The 27,703-nt window shown below is 44.0% G+C and overlaps 1 protein-coding gene and 1 pseudogene across 2 annotated transcripts in view; one reads left to right on the forward strand and one right to left on the reverse strand.

Annotated features, from left to right (window-relative positions):
• LOC309964705 (coiled-coil domain-containing protein 3) overlaps window positions 1-27,703 on the reverse strand; it is a gene marked incomplete at its 3' end in the record, with an annotated part of 101,745 nt that overhangs the window by 53,580 nt on the left and 20,462 nt on the right. The gene's annotated exons all lie outside the window — the stretch shown is intronic.
• Window positions 21,883-22,353, forward strand: LOC309959928 (large ribosomal subunit protein uL24-like; annotated as a pseudogene). Its single transcript has one exon. The product of its transcript is annotated as a large ribosomal subunit protein uL24-like (transcript).

Consider the following 27,703-nt stretch of genomic DNA (forward strand, 5'->3'; position numbering starts at 1 on the left):
GTTCTGTTTAATAGGGAGCTTAATTTACAGGAAGCCCCAGCTTTAAATTTTTCCTCGCTTCAGAGGCTTCGACCGGGCACAGAAGATAATTAGATGAATTCTTCTGTTATTTCAGGGACCTATTTTTCATTCTGACAAAGAGCGTGTCTCTCCCCAGATCAGAGGCTCTTAAAAAGTCCTTTAAAAGCCACTCCATAATAAACTAAGCAACTAGAAAGCACTTTGCAAAGGCAGGCGTGTCATCAAACTGTCTACGTCTCAGGGTCTACACCCTAGAGCGGGAGCCTGTCTACTTACAGGTGCAGTGTCAAGGCAGGTAATCACTCTAACACATACATCTGCAGAGTTGTAGTATTCTGAAGGGAAGAAAAGTCCTTGACTGTCATGATGTGGAGTCAGATCCCGAGCCCGTCAACTGCCCTCAGAAGCCTCCCTCCCTCCCTCTCTGTCCCGGGGGACTCACAGACTACATTTACACGGTGCAGCAAAACTCTGCCTCACGGAAGCTGGCAGGAGAGGGGCCTTGGTGGTCAGCCGAACCAAGGCCCGAGCGGAAAACACCGTGGCTGTTACCCTTCCTCCCATGACCAAGGACGTTTTCTTGCCTTAACTGGTCCTGCACAGTGAACACAAGTGACTCTCTGAAGACCTCAGGTCTCCCACTCAGAGCACAGCTTCCCAACGTCGACCATGGTAGGCGGCAACGTGGATGAGCAGGAATGTACACGCTGCAGTCCTAAAGGAACCTCTTTCTTGCCAAATCCAGCATCTTTCCGCCCCTTGAACTTCAGCCCTTGGCACCGCTGCCCTCCTGGCTGTCTCTGCGAGAGGGTCCCGCCACACTGCAGTCTCCTGCTCTCCCACCCACATTCCTCATGGCTGGTTGTCTGTCCGCCGGGCTGAGTCTTGTCCCTCTGTCCTCCCTCAACTGCAGCCAAGCCCCAAGGCGTGGTTCTCAACCTCAGTTCTCTCCTGTCTCCTCCGAGGTGGCCTCATTCTGCCTTGTGGCTGCAACCATCACCTCCCAGGCCAGGCACATCAACTTCTCTCTGCCTCTCATCCCACTGCCTACAGGATACTAACCCTCACTGTCAAACCATGACCTCGCGCCATCCACAACCCAGACCACCCCCTACCCAAGCAAGGCCTCCAGTGCAACCTCTCTCCCCAACTCTGCTTGTGTTGTTCTATTTTTGTCATGATACTCGCAGTCAAGCAGGCTTCCCCTCCAAGAATGCACAGCATCCTTGGACCTCACTGGCACCTCACCCCCAATTTCTAAAGCCGGCCAGAGGCAAGCATCCCCTTACCTCAGCCACAGGTCCAGGCCATACAGTTAGTTGGTTTCTGCCATGTTTCCAGTCTGGCATCCGGGGTTTCCTGCTGGACCAGACCTCCTACCCTAAGCCACATCCCATTCTAAGCTGGAGTCCTGATACGTTCCTAGTTCCTGCCAAGTCGCCATCCACCAGGGCTGGGGCACAAGCATGCTCTCTAGATCACATTCCAGATGCCTCTAAAAATGAGGAATTCCAGTAGGGAGGTTCCTTAAAAAACTAAAAATAGAACTACCATCTGATCCAGCAATCCCACTCCTGGGCATATATCTGGAAAAAACCATAATCCGAAAGGATACATGCACCCCAAAGTTCACTGCAGCACTATTCACAATACCCAAGACACGGAAGCAACCTAAGGGTCCATCGATGGAGGAATGGATAAAGAAGATGTGGTACATATATACAATGGAATATTACTCGGTCATTAAAAAGAATGAAATAATGCCACTTGCAGCAACATGGATGGACCTAGAGATTATCATACTAAGTGAAGTAAGGTCAGACAGAGAAAGACAAATATCATATGATATCACTCTTATGTGGAATCTAATTTTTTAAAAAATTAAACAAATGAACTTATTTACAAAAGAGAAACAGATTTACAGATATCGAAAACAAACTTATGGTTACCAAAGGGGAAACGTGGAAGGAAGAGATAAATCAGGAGCTTGGGATGAACAAACACACACTATTATATATAAGACAGGTAACCAACAAGGACCTACTATACAGCACAGGCAACTCTACTCAATATTCTGTAATAACCTATATGGGAAAAGAATCTAAAAATGAATGAATATATGTATAACTGAATCACTTTGCTCTACACCTGAAACTAACACAACATCATAAATTAACTATACTGCAATAAAATTAAAATTTTTTACAAAATAAAAATGAGGAATTCCAGAAGACAGCTTGGTTTGGGGTAAACAGCACAGCAGAGGGAAGTAGGGTGGTATAGTAGAAAGAATCCCAACTATGGGTGCGGGCAGGCCTGGGATTGAATCCCACCAACTCACCAACTGTGACTAGGCAGCCTTCTCCTCTAAGCCTGGTCCCTTCACTGTGAGGTGGGGACACCACCACCTGGTTTTTGGAATTGTCATGAGGAATAAAGAAGTTCAGAAGAACAATGACAGGAGCTACCATTTATGGAGTCTTCAGGGGAAGGAGACCAGACGAGACCAGCCCTTAGGGCTGCAAGAAACAGAACATTCACACTCCATCTTGCGAGAGCACCAGAATCACAACTAACTGCTAAACAGTCATGACAGGAAGACACTGGATCTCACCAAAAAAGATACCCCACGTCCAAAGACAAAGGAGAAGCCACAATGAGACAGCAGGAGGGGCACAATCACAATAAAATCAAACCCCATAACTGCTGGGTGGGTGACTCACAAACTGGAGAACACTTATACCACAGAAGTCCACCCACTGGAGTGAAGGTTCTGAGCCCCACGTCAGGCTTCCCAACCTGGGGGTCCAGCAACTGGAAGAGGAATTCCTAGAGAATCAGACTTTGAAGGCTAGAGGGATTTGATTGCAGGACTTCGACAGGACTGGGGGAAACAGACTCCACTCTTGGCGGGCACACACAAGGTAGTGTGCACATCAGGACCCAGGGGAAGGAGCAGTGACCCCATAGGAGACTGAACCAGACCTACCTGCTAGTGTTAGAGGGTCTCCTGCAGAAGTGGGGGGTGGCTGTGGCTCACCATAGGGACAAGGACACTGGCAGCAGAAGTTTGGGAAGTACTCCTTGGCGTGAGCCCTCCCAGAATCTGCTATTAGCCCCACCAAAGAGCCCAGGTAGGCTCCAGTGTTGGGTCGCCTCAGGCCAAACAAGCAACAGGGAGGGAACCCAGCCCCACCCATCAACAGTCAAGCGGATTAAAGTTTTACTGAGCTCTGCCCACCAGAGCAACAGCCAGCTCTACCCACCACCAGTCCCTCCCATGAGGAAACCTGCACAAGCCTCTCAGATAGCCTCATCCACCAGAGGGCAGACAGCAGAAGCAAGAAGAACTACAATCCTGCAGCCTGTGGAACAAAAAAGACACAGGCTCACTGAATGGAATCGAAAACAAGACCCATATATATGCTGTCTACAAGAGTCCCACTTCAGACCCAGGGACACATACAGACTGAAAGTGAGGGGATGGAAAAAGAGACTCCATGCAAATGGAAATCAAAAGAAAGCTGGAGTAGCAATACTCATATCAGATAAAATAGACTTTAAAATAAAGAATGTTACAAGAGACAAGAAAGGACACTACATAATGATCAAGGGATCAATCCAAGAAGAAGATATAACAATTATAAATATATATATACCCAACATAGGAACACCTCAATACATAAGGCAACTGCTAACAGCTATAAAAGAGGAAATCAACAGTAACACAATAAGAGTAGGGGACTTTAACACCTCACTTACACCAATGAACAGATCATCCAGGCAGAAAATTAATGAGGAAACACAAGAGACCAGATAGATTTAATTGATATTTATAGGACATTCCATCCAAAACCAGCAGATTACACTTTCTTCTCAAGTGCACATGGAACATTCTCCAGGATAGATCACATCTTGGATCACAAATCAAGCCTCAGTAAATTTAAGAAAACTGAAATCATATCAAGCATCTCTTCTGACCACAATGCTATGAGATTAGAAATCAATTACAGGGAAAAAAACATTAAAAAAACACACACATGGAGGCTAAACAATACATTACTAAGTAACCAAGAGATCACTGAAGAAATCAAAGAGAAAATCAAAAAATACCTAGACACAGATTACAATGAAAACACAACGATCCAAAACCTATGGGATGCAGCAAAAGCAGTTCTAAGAGAGAAGTTTATAGCAATACAAGCCTACCTCAAGAAACAAGAAAAATCTCAAATAAACAATCTAACCTTACACCTAAAGGAACTAGAGAAAGAAGAACAAACAAAACCCAAAGTTAGCAGAAGGAAAGAAATCATAAAGATCAGAGCAGAAATAAATGAAACAGAAACAAAGAAAATAGCAAAGATCAATAAAACTAAAAGCTGGTTCTTTGAGAAGATAAAGAAAATTGACAAACCATTAGCCAGACTCATCAAAAAAAAGGAGAGGACTCAAGTCAATAAAATTAGAAATGAAAAAGAAGTTACAACAGACACCACAGAAATACAAACCATCCTAAGAGACTACTACCTGCAACTCTATGCCAATAAAATGGACAAACTGGAAGAAATGGACAAATTCTTAGAAAGGTATAACCTTCCAAAACTGAACCAGGAAGAAATAGAAAATATCAACAGACCAATCACAAGTAATTAAATTGAAACTGTGATTAAAAATCTTCCAACAAACAAAAGTCTAGGACCAGATGGCTTCACAGGTGAATTCTAACAAACATTTAGAGAAGAGCTAACACCCATCCTTCTCAAACTCTTCCAAAAAATTGCAGAGGAAGGAACACTCCCAAACTCATTCTATGAGGCCACCATCACCCTGATACCAAAACCAGACAAAGATACTACAAAAAAAGAAAATTACAGACCAATATCACTGATGAATATAGATGCAAAAGTCGTCAACAAAATACTAGCAAACAGAATCCAACAACGCATTAAAAGGATCATACACCACAATCAAGTGGGATTTATCCCAGGGATGCAAGGATTCTTCAATATACACAAGTCAATGTGCTATACTATATTAACAAATTGAAGAATAAAAAGCATATGATCATCTCAATAGATGCAGAAAAAGCTTTTGACAAAATTCAACACCCATTTATGATAAAAACTCTCCAGAAAGTGGGCACAGAGGGAACCTACCACAACATAATAAAGGCCATATATGACAAACCCACAGCAAACATCATTCTCAATGGTGAAAAACTGAAAGCATTTCCTCTAAGATCAGGAACAAGACAAGAATGTCCACTCTCACCATTATTCATCATAGTTTTGCAAGTCCTAGCTACGGCAATCAGAGAAGAAAAAGAAATAAAAGGAATACAAAATGGAAAAGAAGAAGTAAAACTGTCACTGTTTGCAGATGACATGATACTATACATAGAGAATCCTAAAGATGCCACCAGCAAACTACTAGAGCTAATCAATGAATTGGGTAAAGTTGCAGGATACAAAATTAATGCACAGAAATCTCTTGCATTCCTATACACTAATGATCAAAAATCTGAAAGAGAAATTAAGGAAACACTCCCATTTACCACTGCAACAAAAAGAATAAAATACCTAGGAATAAACCTACCTAGGGAGACAAAAGATCTATATGCAGAAAACTATAAGACACTGATGAAAGAAATTAAGGATGATACAAACAGATGGAGAGAGATACCATGTTCTTGTATTGGAAGAATCAATATTGTGAAAATGACTATACTACCCAAAGCAATCTACAGATTCAATGCAATCCCTATCAAATTACCAATGGCATTTTTTACAGAACTAGAACAAAAAATCTTAAAATTTGTATGGAGACACAAAAGACCCCATATAGCCAAAGCAGTCTTGAGGGAAAAAAACGGAGCTGGAGGAATCAGACTCCCTGACTTCAGGCTATACTACAAAGCTACAGTAATCAAGAGAATATGGTACTGGCACAAAAACAGAAATATAGATCAATGGAACAGGATAGAAAGCCCAGAGATAAACCCACGCACCTATGATCAACTAATCTATGACAAAGGAGGCAAGGATATACAATGGAGAAAAGACAGTCTCTTCAATAAGTGGTGCTGGGAAAACTGGACAGTTACATGTAAAAGAATGAAATTAGAACACTCCCTAACACCATACACAAAAATAAACTCAAAATGGATTAGAGACCTAAATGTAAGACCGGACACTATAAATCTCTTAGAGGAAAACGTAGGAAGAACACTCTTTGACATAAATCACAGAAAGATCTTTTTTGATCCACCTCCTAGAGTAATGGAAATAAAAACAAAAATAAGCAAATGGGACCTAATGAAACTTAAAAGCTTTTGCAAAGCAAAGGAAACTACAAACAAAATGAAAAGACAACCCTCAGAATGGGAGAAAATATTTTCAAACAAATCAGTGGACAAAGGATTAATCTCCAAAATATGTAAACAGCTCATGCAGCTCAATATTAAAAAAACAAGCAACCCAATCCAAAACCGGGCAGAAGACCTAAACAGACATTTCTCCAAAGAAGACATACAGATGGCCAAGAAGCACATGAAAAGCTTTTCAACATCACTAATTATTAGAGAAATGCAAATCAAATCTACAATGAGGTATCACCTCACACCAGTTAGAATGGGCATCATCAGAAAATCTACAAACAAATGCTGGAGAGGGTGTGGGGAAAAGGGAACCCTCTTGCACTGTTGGTGGGAATGTAAATTGATACAGCCACTATGGAGAACAGGATGGAGGTTCCTTAAAAAACTAAAAATAGAATTACCATATGACCCAGCAATCCCACTACTGGGCATATACCCAGAGAAAACCACAATTCAAAAAGACACATGCACCCCAATATTCTTGCAGCACTATTTACAATAGCCAGGTCATGGAAGCAACCTAAATGCCCATCGACAGATGAATGGATAAAGAAGATATGGTACATATATACAATGGAATATTACTCAGCCATATTAAGGAATGAAATTTGGTCATTTATAGAGACATGGATGCATCTAGCGACTGTATACAGAGTGAAGGAAGTCAGAAAGCGAAAGACAAATATCTCATATTAATGCATATATGTGGAACCTAGAAAAATGGTACAGATTAACCCATTTGCAGGGCAGAAATTGAGACACAGATGTAGAGAACAAACGTATGGACACCAAGGGGGATAGCGGCAGGGGAGGGGGAGTGGTGGTGGTGTGATGAATTGGGAGATTGGGATTGACATATATATACTAATATTTATAAAATGGATAACTAATAAGAACCTGCTGTATAAAAAATAAAATAAAATAAAAAAGAAACAGAACATCCTAGCACAGTGCAAGTCCCTCTGCCAGCTATGAGTCCTGATACAGGGCCACGACAGCTGCCTACCCTACGGGGTAAGTCTCCAGGATAAAGGGAAGAAGGAGGAGGCCCTGGAGAGAGTCCAACCAAGGCGGGAGGCCTGAGCCATGGAAGAAGGCAGGGAGGCAACCTGGCCTCACGCCTGAGTCCTTGGGGGATGCCGCCGGCTCTCACCTGTGTAGACCAGCACTGTCCACCTCTGGGAAGGGTTGGGGGAGACAACCATGCTCTTCCAATGTGACCTCCAAGAGGTCAGAGGCCGAGATTATTTGCTGGGTTCCCAGCGTCACCAGAGGCCATTGCTGCCTCCGAGTCGGTGAGGAGGGGTACGTTTCCCTCTCGCTCGTGCACGTTGCCCAATTTCCACTGCACTTAGGGCTTCCAGGTAAACCCAACCCCAGTCCCACACCCCCAAGGCCTCTTGCATATAACCCCAGCTTTTCTCCCGGGAGCACGATGTAGTTTTAAACAAAAGTCACTACACCAGACATTTGGGGACCTGAATTATTTTCCTACCTGCTAACAACCTCTGTGACTTTGCGTTGGTCACTTACCCACCCCCCGCCACGTTCCCATCTGTAATGACATCTGTGGTTGTGAAAATGACATGAGAAATAAAAGCATCCCCAAACTAGGCAGCACTAGAGAAAGGTCCAAGATGATCTTTGGAAAGGTCAAAGACATAGACAGTAGCCCCTTTAATGGTAGGAGATTTAAGGGGCAATGGACAGCGTCCCAAATCTGAGATACCTAGGCCTCCATAATGAAACACATTGGATAGGAAATACCTGCTGGGTACAGTGAGAAAAGCCTCATCCCATGCAGAAACCATGGCCAGGTTTTCAAACTTCCTGTCTGGACTTTCCATTTATGAGACAGGCTGCTTTCAGAACCTGGCCAAGCCAGCGTGTTCCATACGTCATCAACAGACCACAGGAACAGGGCAGTTCGGTGCAGGCCAGAGGTCTCCACTGCCACCAAAATGATGATCCTGCTGGCAGGGACTGGCCACATGCCTCTCCTCCTGTTTTCCTCTCAAAGTGTGTTTTTATAGCTGTTATCTTTATCAGCAGAGGGGACGGAACTGCCTGATGGTAGATTGATATATTGAAGTGATAGCAATTATATAGAATTTGGAAATCATGCATGTGGCTCTTTTATCCACCTCAACTCGGCCTCAGAATACCCTGCAGAAGGGAAGGGAGGGGTGGGATGGAAAGGGAATTACGGCCCAGCCAGAACACGAGGTACTGGGAAGCAGAGGGCATGGGGCTGAAGGCTGAGTGAGCTCTGACTATGAGTCACAGTGGAGCTGGGAGCCGAGCTCAGTCAGGAGACCCAAGGTGCGCTGGACCCCCAGGCCAACAGGACACCCCCGTCTTTCTAGGAGAAAGGAGAGGTGGGTGAGTGGATCAAGAAGAGACCCGGTGTTTCCCAGTGACGTCATCTGCATCCTTAATCCCAGAAAAGGAATCAGGAGGGTGTTTTACGAGAGTCCTCCGTGCAGCCCAGAGAAGCCCCACGGTCTGCTCACTTCCTCTCTGTCCGGAGGCCCATCCTTCAAGGTCGGATGAGGACACTCTCTCGCCAGCTCCTGCAATGGTAGGAACCAACCTTACTCAGAGCAAGACCTGATTTCTGCCAGGCGCAAGGGAAGAAAACAGGGCTGACTCAACCCATCCGAATGGAAGTGGGTGGGAGGAGGCGGGTAGGATGAACCCAGCTTCTCAAGACAGTCCCGACAATCCCCTGCCCTTCCTGGAAACTTCTTGGAACCCAAATCAAAGGCAGGAGACGGAAAGAGAGGCTGGAGGTGTAGGAGGAGAAGATGGAATACAGAATAATCACAGTAAGAACGACAGAACCAATATTTATCGGGGCTTTACTCTAAGCGTATTAAGTATATTAACATGAGTTAATACATTTAACTCCTAACAACCCTATGAAGTCAAGTCTATTATTGTCCTATTTTTTTTCATGAGGAAACTGATCCCACAGCTGATACTGTTCACTTTCATGCCAGGTGTTTGAAAAATGTCCCCAAGGCCTTTAAGACACGAGTTAACCGTCACTCCGAGTACCCAAGCAGAAAAGGGCAGCATGGCTGGGAAACGCCGTTCCACGTGGCGAAACAGGAGTGTGGCGTCCTGTTGTCGAGAGCTTTTGTGAGAGTGTAGGGAAGAGAAACAGACGCAGCTCTCGGAGCCCTGGACGCTGACCCACCGGCAGAGGCACCCGCCTTTCTGAGCAGCTGGGTCCTTGCTGCCGGCTCCACGGGGGGCTTCCATCCCCCCCCCACCCCAGGTCACTGCCTAACTGTGGGGGGGGGGGCAGGGCTCTGTCAAGCTTCGTCCTTTCAACATCTCGAATTCTTCAATGGGTCTTATTTGAATCGCATCCAGGGATGAAGGTGGATGGCCAGATCTGGATCTCCTCAGGAGAGCTCTAATAATGTGTTCTCCCAGTTTAACAGTTACCATTTTTTGAACACCTACTGTGTGTCAGAGACGTGTAGTAGCTAGGGTTTTATATACATTATCTCCTGAAATCTTAACCTCTTCAAGGTAAGTAATGCCTACCCTGTACATTGTGCCATGACAAATGAAGAATCTGAGACCACCCTCCTGCCACCACCTCCACGATAAAGGGATTCCCAAAGGTCAAATGTCCGGTGAGGCCAGGAGTCAAGTCCATGCCTGACCGACTGAGCTCATGTCATCATGTGGGCTTCTCTGGCCTTCATTATTAGGTTTAAATTGTTTTAACACCATGGACTTCGACCCTGCCATCTACACCCTCTTTCCAAGCCCCTGACCCAGCAGGGAGCAGAGGCATCTCTCCCTCGTAAATGTCCTCCACCACACACACACACACACACACACACACGCACGCACGCACACACTCACTCACTCTCTCTCTCTCTGTCTCTGTCTCTGTCTCTCTCTCTCTCTGTCTCTCTCTCTGTCTCTCCCTCACCCTCTCTCTCTCTCTCCTGGCCTCCCACGCCTTCCTTTTGGGCCTAGCCCCCAGCCCAAGTTCTCAACAGACAGGAACCTTCCCATGTTGTACTCAATTCCAACCCCACCTACTGCACACAGGTCAGCCTTGTAAGAGAAGAACTTGAGTTTCAGCAGCCTTTCACGAGAAAGGCTACAAGTAAAAAAATCCACGGAGCCAATTCACCCCTAGTTGTTTTTCCAACTAGAAGAGAGATGGGCAAATCAATACTCGACAACCCCTCCCACGGTCTACAGCACTCAAGTCTCTCTTTGTGCACAAGGCCAGGCCTGCAGCCAAGGGCTCTCTACAAGCAGCTGCCCACCTGCTGAGCATTGGGGGACAAGTCCTGCTAACAGTCCTTCTGTTGCCAGCGCCCTCAGTCACACAAGGGATGCCCCTGGCAAGTGACAAGAAATGGACACACTATGCATGTAACCAGCAACTCTTACAGACAGCCTCGAAGCATTTCACTCTTATCAACCTTTAACCTTGTTGCCAAGGGTGGTAGAGTTATCCCAACGCCAGTTTGCAGGTGCTAACCTTCATTTCCCCAGGTTTCAATGAATTGAGTCACGCTAGAAATTCAGGACACAGCACAGTCATGGGACCCTGCGCCCCAAGATGCACCCTTCCACATTGCATCCTGCTGACTTAAAGACAGGAGGTGAGAATCCCTGCAGGGGTAAGATGGCTGTTATTCACATCTCAGCCTCCAGGTCTCCCCAGATGGGGTCCAGACAGTGGAGCAAGGCCACCTCAACCAGCCACAAGCCCGGGCTTGGTGAGAAGCATGTCTCTGGAGACCAAGGTCTCTGCCCCATTTCCCTCAGATGGATGAGTAGAAAGATGAGCAGTAGCAGCAGTGTAAGTGAGGGACGGGTGGTCAGCAGAAGCTCCTGGACCAGCATAAATGAAAGGAAGTGGTGTTTCTGGAGCTGGTACTTGAGCATTCATTCTCCCATTCGCTGAGCAATTTCTGTGTGTTAAGCTACAAGGATGATGAAGACATGGTCCCTACCCTCAGAGTAGCGGGTATAATGGAGAAGCATAGGGATGGGGAACAGGGGTAGCCAAGAATTCTAAGTGAATTCCACCACATAAGACTGAATTGTCAGGACACGAATCCACAACCACAAAGAAATGTATGTTATAGAATTTATTTTTCTACATCTGATCCTAACCTGCTTCTAACTTACGGTCTTATGATGTAAGTAGATAAAAACAGACGCGTGCACCTCTACACATGCCCTGTCCCATATGCAAAATAATGTAATTCTCACTGAAAATCCAGTAAGACTAGCGGGGAGGGAGGGATGAATTGGCAGAGCACGAGGGAATCTCAGGGCGGCGAGACTACCCTATATGACACTCTAATGGTGCACACATGTCATTATGCATCTGTACAAACACACAGTATGTACAACACCAAGAGTGAACCCGAAAGTAAACCGTGGACTCTGGGCGATTATGATGTATCAACGTAGGTTCGTCAATTGCAACAAATGTACCATCTGGAGAAGGATGTTGATAGTGGGGAAGGCCATGCATGTGTTGAGGCAGCGGGTGTATGGGAAATCTTTCTATCTTCCCCTCAATTTTGCTGTGAACCTGAGACTACTCTAAAAAATAAAGTATTTAAAGAAAAGTTCGATAAGACCACCACCAGATCATAATATAGACGGGTATTTAGTCCAGTCTGGCTGCTAAAACAAAGTACTATAGACTGGGTGACTTGCACGTAACAGAAATTTACTTCTCACAGTTCTAGAGGCTAAGAAGCCCATCAAGACATTGGCAGATTCGGTGGCAGGTGAGTGCAGCTTCCTGGTCCATAAGCAGCCATCTTCTTCGCTATGCCCTCACGTGGAGGGACAGGGAGCTCACTGAGGTCTCTTCTATAAGGGCACTAATCCCATCCATAAGGCTCCACCCTCATGACCTAATCACCTCCCAATCCCATCGCACTGGGGGTTAAGGTTTCAAGATATGAATGGGGGAAGGGCACATAAACATCCAGTCTGTGGCAACAAGAGCCCTGGGCAGCCAGCCAGCCTACCCACCCTGAGCCCTCTCTCTGCTCACAGCCTTCTCCATGGCAGCAACCAAAATGAGACATTATGCAGTATGCCAGGCATTTTGAGCCTCCATGGCCACCCTTTAGGGTCCAAGATTTAAAGAGACGTCCATTTGGAAGCCCAGATTTCTCAGTCTGCAAGCTCTGCCGTCACACACCATCCTGAGATAGAAGTTCAGTGGCCAAAATGCAACCATTTGGGGATTTGCCAAATTACAGAGCTCCATTCAGCGGCGAGCCACTTCTTAATCTGTGCCAGAGTCTCTGCATACATAGCCATTTAAATCTTACAATAGCCCTGTGCAAAGAGATCATTATCCCAGTTTTACAGATAAGGCAGCAGAGACTCAGAGAGGTTGAACGTCTTACCCACAGTCACAGAATGAGTTTGGAGCTGTACCAGGATTCAGCCCCCAGGTCTCCCCAGGCCAACACTCAAAATGGTATCCACCACTTTTTAGTGTCCAGAGGAGAGTAAGCAGTGCCTTTGACATACTTCCTTGGTGTCCCTAAATGCCTGTAGATACCAGCGTTGATGAAGCCTTTCAAGGGAAAAGAGCAAACCTGCCACCCCTGCAGAGTTAGTAAGCTGATTGCAATGCTGACAATGACAGCATCTCAAGCTAATTTCCTTGGATAGGTCTCTCCAGAAAGCATTCAATTCCAGCCATGAGAGCAACATGTTTGCAACATGAATTGACTAAAGGGAGAAGAAATGCCCTTCACTTAAGGGTTTCAATTAATTAGTGTTTCTCATAACAAAATCCAAGCCCTCAAAGGGACTTTACAATAAGGCCTTGTAAATGGTTTTCTAACCCTAGGAAAGACTTACTGCTGACTCCTTCAGGCTTATTAATATTTCATCATTAACAGATACATATTAAGTTCCTATTGTTCATGAAAAGAATTGGATTTAAAAGAGAGGATTCCTTCTCATTAGTAGCTTATGACCTTATTACAGACAGATAAAAACTTACAAAAGACACATCAGGGGACTTCCCTGGTGGCGCAGTGGTTAAGAATCTGCCTGCCAATGCAGGGGACATGGGTTTGAGCCCTGGTCTGGGAAGATCCCACATGCCGCTGAGCAACTAAGCCCGTGCGCCACAACTACTGAGCTTGCGCTCTAGAGCCCACAAGCCACAAATACTGGGCCCTCGTGCCACAACAACTGAAGCCCGCATGCCTAGAGCCCGTGCTCCGCAACAAGAGAAGCCACCGCAATGAGAAGCCTGCGCACCGCAAGGAAGAGTAGCCCCTGCTCGCCGCAATTAGAGAAAGCTTGTGAGCAGCAACGAAGACCCAATGCAGCCAAAAAATAAATTAAATAAATTAATAATAATAATAAAAAAGACACGTCTGGAATAAAGCAGGTTTAATCTTCCTTAGGAACAACTGGACAGAGGAACGAACTCAGGCCCGGGCTTGTTCATGGTTGGTGTCTGGATGGTATCAACTGTGTGGTTTGAGTGACCCAATGTATCGTCTAGAAAAGAAAAGCTATTTTCCCACTCTTGCTTGAGTGCCCTGTTCCACTCATTTTTTTTTTCAACTGAAGTATAGTTGATTTATAACATTATATTAGTTGCAGGTTTACAACATAGTGATTTAATATTTTTATACAGTATACTCCATTTAAAGTTATTATAAAATATTGGCTATATTCCTGTGCTGAACATTACATCCTTGTATCTTTTTATTTTATACATCTCTATTGGAGTATAATTGCTTCACAATACTCTATTAGTTTCTGTTGTCCAACGAAGTGAATCAGCAATATGCACACATTTATCCCCATTTCCCCTCCTTCTTGTGTCTCCCTTCCACCCTCCCTATCCCACCCCTCTAGGTCTCCGCAAAGCACCGATCTGATCTCCCTGTGCTATGCTGCCGCTTCCCACTAGCTATGTATTTTACATTTGGTAGTGTATATATGTCAATGCTACTCTCACTTTGTCCCAGCTTCCCCTTTCCCCCCACCCCATGTCCTCAGTTTCATTCTCTATATCTGTGTCCTTATCCTGTCCTGCCACTAGGTTCATCAGTACCATTTTTTTTAGATTCCATATATATGCATTAGCCTACAGTATTTGTTTTTCCCTTTCTGACTTACTTCACTCTGTATGACAGACTCTAGGTCCATCCACCTCACCACAAATAACTCAATTTCATTTCTTTTTATGGCTGAGTAATATTCCATTGTATATATGTACCACATCTTCTTTATTCATTCGTCTGTCGATGGACATTTAGGTTGATTCCATGTCCTAGCTATTGTAAATAGAGCTGCAGTGAACATTGTGGTACATGTCTCTTTTTGAATTATGGTTTTCTCAGGGTATATGCCCAGTAGTGGGATTGCTGGGTCATATGGTAGTTCTGTTTTTAGTTTTTTAAATATCCTTGTATCTTATTTTATACCTAGTAGTTAATACCTCTTAATCCCCTTCCACTATCATGTCCCTCCCCACTCCCCTTGACTCATTTTTGTTTTTAAGAATTAAAGGATCTAAAGCTTTAAAATGTAAATGTTTACGGAAGCCAATAAATAATGCCACTAATCTCTCTTACCACTTTACCCTGAATTAGTCTATGAGATCAGCTTCAACTGTCTAGCAGAGCCTTGGGGTTACACAACACAGGCAGGCAAAGGACAGGTTGGGCAGAAGAAATCTCTGGGGTCTGGAGAATGGGACTCTAAGAAAGAGATAAGGTGGGAGCCATGGGCACCAGGCAGGTGGCCAACAGGGGTCTGCAGGGAGAACCCAGAGATGAAAACAAAAAGACAAACAGCACATAGAGGCTAACCCTGGTCTCCAGACGCAACTACGACCATTTCCCAGAAAACTGCGAAACCAACCCTTCTGTCTGGCCACAGAATAAGGAAATGAAAAAAAGGGCCCTGTTCTCAAAGCAAACAAATAGAAATGATTTAGAAAGCACCTGACACTGTGCAAAAAAGCTTGCCACCTGACACTGTGCAAAAATGTCCTTCCTTTACTTTTTATGTATGTATGTATGTATTTATGCACACAGGCATTGGTTTATTATATTCCTTTGACCTGTACTTATGACCATTTTGCTTTACTACAAAGCTACGACAGAGGCTACACACTTTTGGAACCCTACGCTAGCTTCTACTAATATTTTAATAGTTTTAGGGTTGAAATTACAGTTACCGTATCTAAAATCAAAACAGCATCACTCGGCCACATGATAAGGGTTGTAGCTGTGGGGTGGGTCTTGGTTTTCCTATAAAATTCTTCCGCGATGTTGCATTAAGGGGTTGACTAGATGACTCTTCAGCTCCCTTCTAGCACTGACATTCTTCTCCTTGTGTCTGTGCAGAGTAAATGGACTGGCCTTGAGTGCACCCCGGGGACAGAGCAGGCTGGCAGCATCTGGGTTTGCCTAGGCCCCCAGGGGAAGCATGGCTCTGCCAGGTGTCACAGCTGATTTAACTAAAAGAAAGATAAAAACCAGCCATGGGAACTGAAGCTTGACAGCATTCCCTGAGGGTCTGGTGAGTGAGAACCAGAGAAGTATGGAGGAGACTAGAGGAATCTCCTCTGGCCCAAGACTCCCAGGCAATGTTTGCTCTAACCACTGAGATCCATTCCCAGAAATGTCCCCAGCTGTGTGCAAAACCACAGTGCCTGCTGAGGAAGGTGAGAGCTGAAGCTGCTAGTCAACTCCTGGGATAGGATGATGCAGAAGCAAAGGGCCTACCGGGAGAAGGGGGTGTGGGGAAGAAAAAAGGATAAAGGCAAAGATACGTTTTCCGGTCTGCATGAGCTAATATCTCCACAGGGAGAGCTCAGATGGTGGCAGATTTTTTGTTTCCAAGACAAGAAGGGGATAAATGATCATCCTGTCTTATTTAAGACCACAGCTTGATGGCCAGAGATCTCTCTTCCAAATTTCTCATGCTGCTTTGTAAAGGACAAGGACAGTCAACACATTCAGCCTCCGTGTCCACATGGGAACAATGAAACACCGAGAAAGAATTTAATGAAGAAAGCAACTGCAGTAGACTTTGGGAACAGACGTCAGAACGTCCATTTCCTAGCCTGCAAGACTCTCAGAATGCTTTATTTCCTTTCCTCCTAGTACCAGAGCACATTTCTATAGCAACTCCCAGAGAACTGGGTGCCTCATGGGGCCAGGTGGAGGTTGGCTTAAAGATCCTCTTCTTCGGGGCACAGAAGACCCTTAACAAGAGCTAGATCCCTTGTTGGATCCTCCCCTTTCAATTTCAGGATATATGTGCTGAGGTACTCTGGAATGATTTGGGGATTAAAGGGTGAACATTATGCAAGAAAAGAAATTAAAAATTAATGAAGAAATGAGGTCACTCAGTGAAGCCTCTTCAACAAACCAGGATGAGAACCTTCTCCTGCTCACTTCTGACTTTTTGGCGAAGACGCGTAACTGCCATCTGTGAGGCGGTCCACAGGATGAGAGTATGGATTATTCACAAAGCTCTGAGTTTAGTTACCAAGTTCTATACCACTATGACCTACTGTTATCCCTTTTGCAGATGGAGAAACTGAGTCATGGTGAGATCACATGGTTATTAATGAGATAAAAATGAGCACTGGCCTCGCATGGATCCAAATCTACAGCTTGGCAGCTCTATTCACAACAGTCAAGACGTGGAAACAACCTAAATATCCATCAACAGATGAATGGATGAAGAAGATGTGGTGTATATATACAACGGAATATTACTCAGCCATAAAAAAGAATGAAGTAATGCCATATACCACAACATGGATGGACCAAGAGATTATCATACTAAGTGAAGTAAGTCAGAAAGAGAAAGACAAATACCATATGATATCATTTATATGTGGAATCTAAAACAGACACAAATGGGGGATTCTCTGGCAATCCAGTGGTTAGGACTCTGCACGCTCACTGCTGAGGGCCCAGGTTCAAACCCTGGCCGGGGAACTAAGGTCCCACGGGCCACGCAGCATGGCCAAAAAATAATAATAATTAAAAAAATGACACAAATGAACTTATCTATGAAACAGAAACAGACTCACAGACATAGAGAACAGACTTGTGGTTGCCAAGGGGTGGGGTGGAGAGATGGATTGGGAGTTTGGGGTTAGCACATGCCAACTATTATGCATAGAATGGATAAACAACAAGGTCCTACTGTACAGCACAGGGAATTATATTCAATATCCTGGGATCAACCATAATAGAAAAGAATAAGAAAAAGAATGTATATATATGCATAACTGAATCACTTTACTGTACAGGAGAAATTAACACAACACTGTAAATCAGCTATATTTCAATAAATTTTTTTAAAAATCTACAGCTATGGTCACATACTACAACATGGATGAACCTTGAGGACACTATGCTAAGTGAAACAAGGCAGTCACAGAATGACAAATAATGCATGATTCCACTCATTTAAGGTATCTAAAGCAGTCAATCTCACAGAAGCAAAAAGCATAACGGTAGTTGCCAGTGGCAGGGATATGTGGGGAATGGGGAGTTACTATTCAATGGGTCTAGAGTTTCAGTTTGTGCAAAATGACAAAGTCTTAGAAATCTGCTTACAACATGTGTATAGTTAATATTTGCACTATACACCTAATGGTTGAGGGTAAATTCCATGTTGTGTTTTTTAATCACAATTTAAAAGATCTACAGCTATGACCAGCTTAACAGCTGCGTCTCATGCATCTTAGTGCTGCTGCAAAGAAGAGTTTGAAGACATATATACTATAAAGGAAAATGTCTACAGCCATAGCTCTAGTAAGAGGAATGACAAACACGGGCAAAAGATATGAATAGGCATTTCACCAAAGAGGCCATACAGATGGTAAACCTGCAGATGAAAAGATGACCAACACTGGCAGTCATTAGGGAAATAGAAATTTAAACTACAGTGACAAGACAGACCACAGAATGGGAGAAAATATTTGCAAATCATATACCTAATAAGGGCCTAGTATCTAAAATATGTAAGGAACTGTTACAACTCAACAATAAAAAGACAACCCAATTGAAAACTGGGCAAAAGCTTGAATAGACATTTCTCCAAAGAAGCTACGCAAATGGCCAATAAACACATGAGAAGGTGCTCAAATCATAACTCGTCAGGGAAATGAAAAATCAAAACCACAATGAAAGACCACTTCACTTCCAGCAGGATGGCTAGAATCAACAAGACAGATAATAACAAGTGTTGACAAAGATGTAGGGAAACTGGAACCCTCATACACTGCTGGTGAGAAGGTAAAATGGCGCAGCTGCTTTGGAAATCAGTTTGGCAGTTCCTCAAAAGGCTAAACATAGAATTACCATATGACCCAGCAATTCAACTCTCAGGAAAATACCCAAAAGAAAACACACATACATACATACAAAAACTTGTACAAAAACGTTGTTAGAAATATTATTCATAACAGGCAAAAGTGGAAACAACCCAAATGTCCATCAACTGATGGATAAACAAAATGTGGCAATCATACGATAGAATATTATTCAGCCATACAAAGGAATGAAGTGCTGACTCATATTACAACATGGATGAACCCGCGAAACATTATGCTTAGTGAAAGAAGCCAGTCACAAAGGGCCATATATTATAAGATTTCATTTCTATGGGCAAATCCATAGAGACAGAGGATAGTAGTTGCCGGGGGCTGGGAAGAAGGCTGAATTGGGAGTGACTGGTAATGGGTACCTGTCACTCTTTTGGGAGGGATGAAAATGCTTTGGAAATACAGATAATGATGATAGTTGCACCTACATGAGAATATACTAAAAACCATTGAATTATATACTTTAAAAGGGTGAGTTTTATGGTGTGTGAATTACATCTAAAAAAAAATTTGAACACAATGAGAACACACCTATCAGAATGGATAAAATTAAAAATAGTGATAATAGCAAACAGTAATGATGCAAAAACCTGGATCACTCATACATTGTTGGTGGGAATGTAAATGATTCAGCCACTTCGGAAAACAGTTTGCAAGTTTCCTTTAAAATGACAAATGAACTCATCAGATGACCCGGCATATGACACTCTTGGCCATTTACTGTAGAGAAATGAAAACTTTTTTTTTTTTTTAAGTGGCATACCCCTTTTTTTTTTAATTTATTTTTTATTTTTGGCTGCACTGGGTCTTCGTTGCTGCACACAGGCTTTCTCTAGTTGAGGCAAGCAGGGGTTACTCTTCCTTGCGGTGCTCGGGCTTCTCATTGCGGTGGCTTCCTTTGTTGCGGAGCACGGGCTCTAGGCGCACGGGCTTCAGTAGTTGTGGCATGCGGGCTCAGTAGTTGTAGCTCGCGGGCTCTAGAGCACAAACTCAGTAGTTGTGGGGCATGGGCCTAGTGGCTCCGTGGCATGTGGGATCTTCCTGGACCAGGGCTCAAACCCGTGTCCCCTGAATTGGCAGGCGGATTCTTAACCACTGTGTCACCAGGGAAGTCACCTTTTTTTTTTTTTTAATTTATTTTTGGCTGCACTGAGTCTTCGTTGCTGCGCGCGGGCTTTTCACTGCGGTGGCTTCTCTTGTTGTGGAGCATGGGCTCTAGGCGTGCAGGCTTCAGTAGTTGTGGCGCACGGGCTTAGTTGCTCTGTGGCATGTGGGATCTGCCCGGACCGGGGCTCGAACACATGCCCCCTGCACTGGCAGGCAGATTCTTAACTACTGCGCCACCAGGGAAGTCCAAGAAATGACAACTTCTGTCCACTCAAAAACCTATGCATGAATGTTCAGAGCAGTTTTCATTACAGCTGATAACTCAAAACCAACCAATGTCCTTCAGTGAGTGAATAGTTAACCAAATGATGGTCCACCATACCATGGAGTATTACTCAGCAATAAAAAGAAAAACAACTTTGGATGAACCTCAGGGAAGTTATGCTGAGAGAAAGAATATAATCTCAGCAAGTTCCTTAAACTGTATGGTTCTACTGATATAACACTTGAAATAACAAAATTCTGGAGATAGAGAACAGATGAGTGGCCACCAGGGTTTGGGAATGGACAATGGAGAAGTTGTAGCTATAAGGAGTACCACGAGGGAGCCCGAGGTGATGGGATGGTTCTGTATCTTGAGTGTGCTGATAGCAACAGGAAGCTACACACACACAAACAAGTGCATTATGTATAACTGGTGACTCAGCTCTGTGCATTTTACCAGTGTCATTACCCAGTTTTGCTATTGCACTAGTTATACAACATGTTCAACTGGGAAGAATGGGTGAGGGGTACCAAAGACTTCTCTTCATTTCTTTGCAACAGCCAGTGAATCTATATTTATTCCAAAATAAGAAGTGTGTGGGGTTTTTAAAGTAACTACATGGGGTATTAGTCAATGCTTAAAAGTAATGACTGTGTTTCAATAAAGGTCAGAATTGAAGGCAGGAGTCAAGAAGAAATGACAGCCTGCACAGTACAGCCACAAACCATCACCTCTACAACATGTCAGAGGAATCCTCCTTTTAGTGTGAACTGCATACACCTGATAACAAGTCAGGAACTTCCGGTGCAGACCCACTAACTTGTGTGTCCTCACTTGTCCTCTAATCCCCCGTGTGCAGCTCTGCTATCCTAACCTACCCTCATCCTCATCTCCGGGCTTCCATTCATGCTCTTTCCTGTCTGAATTCATCTTCTCTCCACTTATCCAAATCCTTCCCACTGGGTCATAAGGCCCTGCAGCAGTATCCATCTTTCCACATGGGTTAATTGTATCTCTCTAACTAGATGCTTGAGTTCAGACACCAGGTCATCTTCCTCTACCTTATCCTCCATAATACACCATACAATGCTGAGAACGTAAGGGGTATCAAAGATCTCTGTTGATGGAATAAAGGCCTGCCTGCCTCAAGATCTTTTATTATCACTCTTGCAAGCTAGGTGATGGAGAACGGGTACACACAGGGGCATGAAAGCCAAGACAACGTTTCACACATAATTGCAACTGTGTACTTTTAAAATCATCATCTCAGTTGCTTTTTTTTTTTTTTTTTTTTTTTGCGGTACGCGGGCCTCTCACTGTTGTGGCCTCTCCTGTTGCAGAGCACAGGCTCCGGGATGCACGGGCTCAGCGGCCATGGCTCACGGACCCAGCCGGTCTGCGGCATGTGCGATCTTCCCAGACCAGGGCACGAACCCGCGTCCCCTGCATCGGCAGGCGGACTCTCAACCACTGCGCCACCAGGGGAGCCCCTCAGTTGCTTTTTATTACAGGGCTATGAATGATGCATAGGAGGTATAATCTGATCCATTTTCCGGATAAGGAAACTTAGTTCAGAGTGGCTAAGTGATATACAAAATCACAATTGGAACCGAGTCAGAGTCAGAAACCAAGACTCATCCTAAAACCTTAGCGAGACGCAAACTGCCACTTTAAACTTTGTTTTTAAAAATTACTGCTCTCTTCCCTTTTGCGGCCATTGCTGAAGCACCAGCGGCCAAAATGAAGTGCAATCCCTTTGTGACTCTGACCCAAGCGAGAACAGGAAAAGGCATTTCAATGCGCCTTCCCACATTCGCAGGAAGATTATGTCTTCCCGTTTCTAAAGAGCTGAGACAGAGGTACAATGTCCGATCCATGCCCATCCGAAAGGATGATGAATTTCATGTTGTACAAGGGCACTACAGAGGGCAGCAAATTGGCAAAGCAGTCCAGGTTTACAGGAAGAAATATGTCATCTACGTTGAACGAGTGCAGTGGGAGAACGCTAACAGCACGACTGCGCATGTGGGCATTCACTCCAGCCAGGTGGTTATCACCAGACTAAAACTGGAGGAAGACCGCAAAAAGATCCTCGAACGTAAAGCCAAATCTCACCCAGTAGGAAAGGAAAAGGGCAAATATAAGGAAGAAACAATGGAGAAGATAAAGGAATAAAGTAATCTTGAATACAACTTTCATTAAAAACTGTTAAAAATGAAAAATGAAAAAAGGGCAAATTATTAGTAAATTAAGATGCAAATATTCCCAAAATGAAGTGTAACTTTTGCAACCCAAAATACGGTACTTAGCCAACACCTTGGGGTGGCTGAGGCCTATATGAAGAGGAAAAAGGAAAAGCCTTAAAAAGTGGGGATAGAAGAGCAGACTGTGATCAGGGAACAATTGGAGGAACACAGGAAAAGCCCCACTTCCAAACATATCCTGAATCCAGCCATACCTCTCCAGCACCACCGCTGTCCCCTATACCCTGCCTCCATCACTCAGAGCACATCACTCCACTCAACAGCTCCCCGAAGCATAAAGATCTAAACTTGACCTTGCTTAGAAAGCTCTAAATGGTCCGGGTCCTGCTCACCTCTCTAAACTCATCTCATTCCATGCGTCCCCACCAACAATGCTCCCTTCACACCTTTCCATCCCTCAAGCATGCCCAGCAGGGTCTTGCACAGCGGCACTGGCTTCTTCCCCTGCCTGGAATGCTTTGCCACCTGACCTTTGTACAGCTTGCCCTGTCATTCAGACTTCAGTGTAGGTGTCACCCCCTCAGCCTAAAGTAGTTGCTAATTCCTCTTTGTCACTTACCACCCTCTTTTAATTCTTTGCCAAACATCATTAACTGACATGTTTCTTATTGACTGATGTATTGATTGTCTCTCCCTCATCCCACTACAGTGTAAGCTCTAGGAGGGCAGGGAACTCTTTTCTCTTTTTTTCTTTTGTATTCCCAGTGCCTGACATATAGCAGGTATTCAATAAATATGTGTACAGTGAAGGTCTGAATGAATGAATGAATGAAAAAGACCACCACCCTACCTCCTTCACAGTTCTTGTTCTACCTGGCCAATGAATGACCTATTAATGACAATCTAAAAGTTACTAACATTCAACTAGAGGATAGGTAAATAGCATGACCCTTGATATCACAAAAAGTACTTTGAAAACAGTAAACCGCTGACCCTTGAACAACACGGGGGTTAATCCACGTATAACATAGTTGGCCCTGTGCATCCTCAGACTCAACTAACCATGGACCGTGTAGTACTCTATTTACTACTGAAGAATATCTGCATATAAGTGGACCCGTGCAGTTCAAACCTGTGTCATTCAAGGGTCAACTGTATTACAGATCATCTTACAAGGTCCAGATCAAGCCCCCTCTCTTCTCTGAAATCTTCCTGGGATACTCAAGCCCCATTGATCTCCCCTTTCTCTGACTTCCTAAAGTTTTTACTGCCTACACCACTCATGTGATACTTTACAACCCTCTTCTTCTTTTTTTTTTTTTTTTTTTTTTGCAGTACGTGGGCCTCTCATTGCTGTGGCCTCACCCATTGCGGAGCACAGGCTCCGGACGTGCAGGCTCAGCGGCCATGGCTCACGGGGCCCAGCCACTCCGCGGCATGTGGGATCTTCCCGGACCGGGGCACGAACCCGTGTCCCCTGCATCGGCAGGCGGACTCTCAACCACTGCGCCACCAGGGAAGCCCTACAACCCTCTTCTGTATTTTGGTACCCATGCCTACCATGTGAGGGAACCATGCTAGGTCCTGGGAATACAACAACCAGTAAAAAGGAGTTTATATCCCGGTTGGGGGACATGAATAGTGAACCAGTATTTTCATAAACCATTGTATTTGTGATAAGTGTCACACACACACACAAAAAAGTGTGCACTAACGGCATAATCAAAGGACAAAACCAGACCAGCTGCATAAAGGAAGGATAGCAAGTAGGAAGTGCGTCAGGGAAGTAACAGTCTATGAGAAGAAAATCTCTCAGCTTTGGGAGGCAGGAGACCAGGGAGCAGGCAGGATGGAGAACATAAATAGCGTGAACTTGAAGCCGGGAGACCCTGATCCCACTTCCGGCTCCATCACTGTCCACCCACATTCCTCAGTTTGTCTGAGTTTCAATTGACTCCACTGTGATAAGAACAGAATCACATTCAGTGTTTACAGAACCCTCAGAGAAATAAAATATAACCCCTTCGTTTTCCAGAGATGAAATTATTTAATTTCAATGAACAAGATACCTATTGAGCATATATTAATTACGTGTTAAGCATAAACATCCATCAAAGTAAATGGATCTGCCCAAGATTAACATTAGTCAGTGGGCACAGACCATATTAGAATCCACATCTGCTGAATCCCAGGCCCTGAATTCTTCTCATAGGTATCCATCACCCTCCACAATCTGGTCTATGCAACTCCCACTACTCTCACTGCCAGAAGCCCATTCCAAGCTGAAATGCTGAAACCATTCCAAGCTCCATGTTGACTCCAGGCCTTCTGAAATTCTGGGCCCCTTTGCGAGGTCACACATCCCCCTTTCCCAGCTCAGAATGTGAAGTGTCCCCCATCCACACTCAGCTCAGGTAACACCTCCTAGTTTGCCATTCACCTAGCTGGTCTAGAGCAGTGGTTCTCCAAGTCTGCAGATTCCTGGGGGATCCAGAGATCCTTTCAGGGGAGCCCATGAAATCAAAACTATTTTCAGAACAATACTAAGATGTCTTGTTCACTGTGCTGACATTTGCACTGTTGGTGCAAAAGCAAAGGTGAGTAAAACTGCTGGCACCTAGTGCAAATCAAGGCAGCAGACCAAATGACACTAAGAGGCATTATATTTTTCAGTGCCTTGTGTGGGCAGAAAAGAAAAAGGCAGTTTAAGAATGTCCTTGATGATGGGACTTCTCTGGCGGTCCAGTGGTTAAGACTTCGCCTTTCAATGCAGGGGAAGATTTGATCCCTGGTCGCAGAGCCAAGATCCCACATGCCTCAGGGCCAAAAAACCAAAACATAAAACAGGGCTTCCCTCGTGGCGCGGTGGTTGAGAGTCCGCCTGCCGATGCAGGGGACGTGGGTTCATGCCCCCGTCTGGGAGGATCCCACATGCCGCGGAGCGGCTGGGCCTGTGAGCCGTGGCTGCTGGGCCTGTGTGTCCGGAGCCTGTGCTCCGCAGTGGGAGAGGCCACGGCAATGAGAAGCCCGCGTACCACAAAAAAAAAAAAAAAAAAAAAAAAACCCATAAAACAGAAGCAATATTGTAACAAATTCAATAAAGACTTTAAAAATGGTCCACATCAGAAAGTCTTAAAAAAAAAAAAAGAACGTCCTTGATGAAGCAGTAAAAACCATTAATTAAATCCTGGCCCTTGAGTACACACGTTTTTAATATTCTGAAGAAATTCAGAAGCACAGAAAGCACTTCTGCTGCTTATCAAAGAACAGTGGTTGTCTCAAGGAAGAGTACTTAGGTGACTGAGTTCTGAGTTGAACTAGTGGCTTTCTTTGTGAAAGACTATTTTTACTTGAAAGGATGAATGACAGAAAAACTATGGATTTGAGTATTTGATAGACATTTTCTTGAAAATGAATAAATAAGCCTCTTACTTCAAGGAAAACTAGCAGTATTTGCTGCCACTGATAAAATTTGAGCTTTCAAGCAAAAATTAGAATTTCAGAAAACTTGCCACTGCATGCTTGACATTTTTCCATTGCTTCAAGACTTTCCTGATGAGATCAATGGTGATACTGATGAAAAGGGTTTTTTAATATTGTATAATTAAAAGTCTCAATGTTTTCAACATCTGTATAACTCTGAACGAGTATTTTTCACATGGTCAATTCATCATGTTACAAAAATCATGCATGGATTAAAAAAATCCATTCAAAGCGCAAGAAAGACTATTGGATTTTCATGTAGGAATACAAAAAGTTCATTGATAAGGTTTCTGATTCTGCACTGTAACTAACTTTTAAGAAACTATCACTTTTTGAGTTTTGATGAGGTATCAAAGAAGACTAAATACAGAAAAAGTACTTAACTTACACTTAACAAGTCACAAATACTTGTTAAACTGACGTTATACTCCTCCATCCCTAAGGGATATCTTTGTTCTTGAACAAATAGTGTGGTAAACTAGACTGCCTAAGCAAAGTTCCAGGGACATTTTAAATCAAATACTTCTAGGGCTTTATGGAAGATATGGATGAACTGAATTACGATTTTCTTGACCCATTTGGGCTCGAATTTCACTTTAAAAACTACAGATCCAGAGAGTGGCATGGACATATATACACTACCAAACGTAAAATAGATAGCTAGTGGGAAGCAGCCGCATAGCACAGGGAGTTCAGCTCGGTGCTTTGTGACCACCTAGAGGGGTGGGATAGGGAGGGTGGGAGGGAGGGAGATGCAAGAGGGAAGAGATATGGGAACATATGTATATGTATAACTGATTCACTTTGTTATAAAGCAGAAACTAATACACCATTGTAAAGCAATTATACTCCAATAAAGATGTTTTAAAAAAAAAAACGACAGATCCTCTTTCCCATTCCTATTTGCTTTTGATCATCAAGAAATAAATACTGTTCTTTCCCCCCCTGCAGTATGTCCTATGCAAGATTGACCAGATGTTCTTGATGGGCCCAAATAGGAACATCAGCTTCCAGTAGCAGTCAAGATGAAGGAAACTGCATGTAGCCTATGAGTCCTACTGATGTCAAAATCTCTGCACATAATACACAAAGCAAGTACCTGAAGACTCTGAAAACTAAACAACTAGAGGCTATGGGACCTGAATCAAAGGGGGCAGAATCATTGAACTATGCAGCAAAAACTCTAGGAGAAATCTCCTATTTCTATCTAGAACATCAAGTAAAGGAACCCCAGTGTACTACACAGTAAGGGGCAAGTCCCTGGTTTTCTTCTCTTTTTCTTGTCTTTCCTCACCCGGCCTTGCACTACACCAACCCCAGTCTCAGATCTGCATTGCCGCGGTGGCACAAGAAAAACAGACACCCTAAAGAGTCCTATCTATTAAAGAAATTGAATGAGTAGTTTAAAACCCTCCAACAAAAGAAGACTCCAGGCACAGATTATTTACTGATAAACTTTACGAAATTGTTATGGACTGAATTGTGTCCCTCCAAAATTCATATGTTGAAGCCCTAACCCCAGTACCTCAGAATGTGACTGTATTTGGAGACAGGGCCTTTAAAGCAGTCATTAAGTTAAAATGAGCCTGTTAGGGTGGGCCCTAATCCAACCTGACTGGTGTCCTTATAAGAAGGGGAGATTAGGACAAATGGAGAGCCACTAAGGATGCTGACACACAGAGCGGGGACCCTGTGAATAGGCAGCAAGAGGGAGGCCATGTGCAAGCCACAGACACCTCAGAGGAACCCAACCCTGCCAGCACACGGATCTTGGAATGCTGGTCTCCAGAACAGAGAGAGAATAAATTTCCGTTGTTTAAGCCACCCATTATGTGGTA

The sequence above is a fragment of the Leucopleurus acutus genome, assembly GCF_964270905.1.
Source record: "Leucopleurus acutus genome assembly, chromosome: 1".
Taxonomy (NCBI): domain Eukaryota; kingdom Metazoa; phylum Chordata; class Mammalia; order Artiodactyla; family Delphinidae; genus Leucopleurus; species Leucopleurus acutus.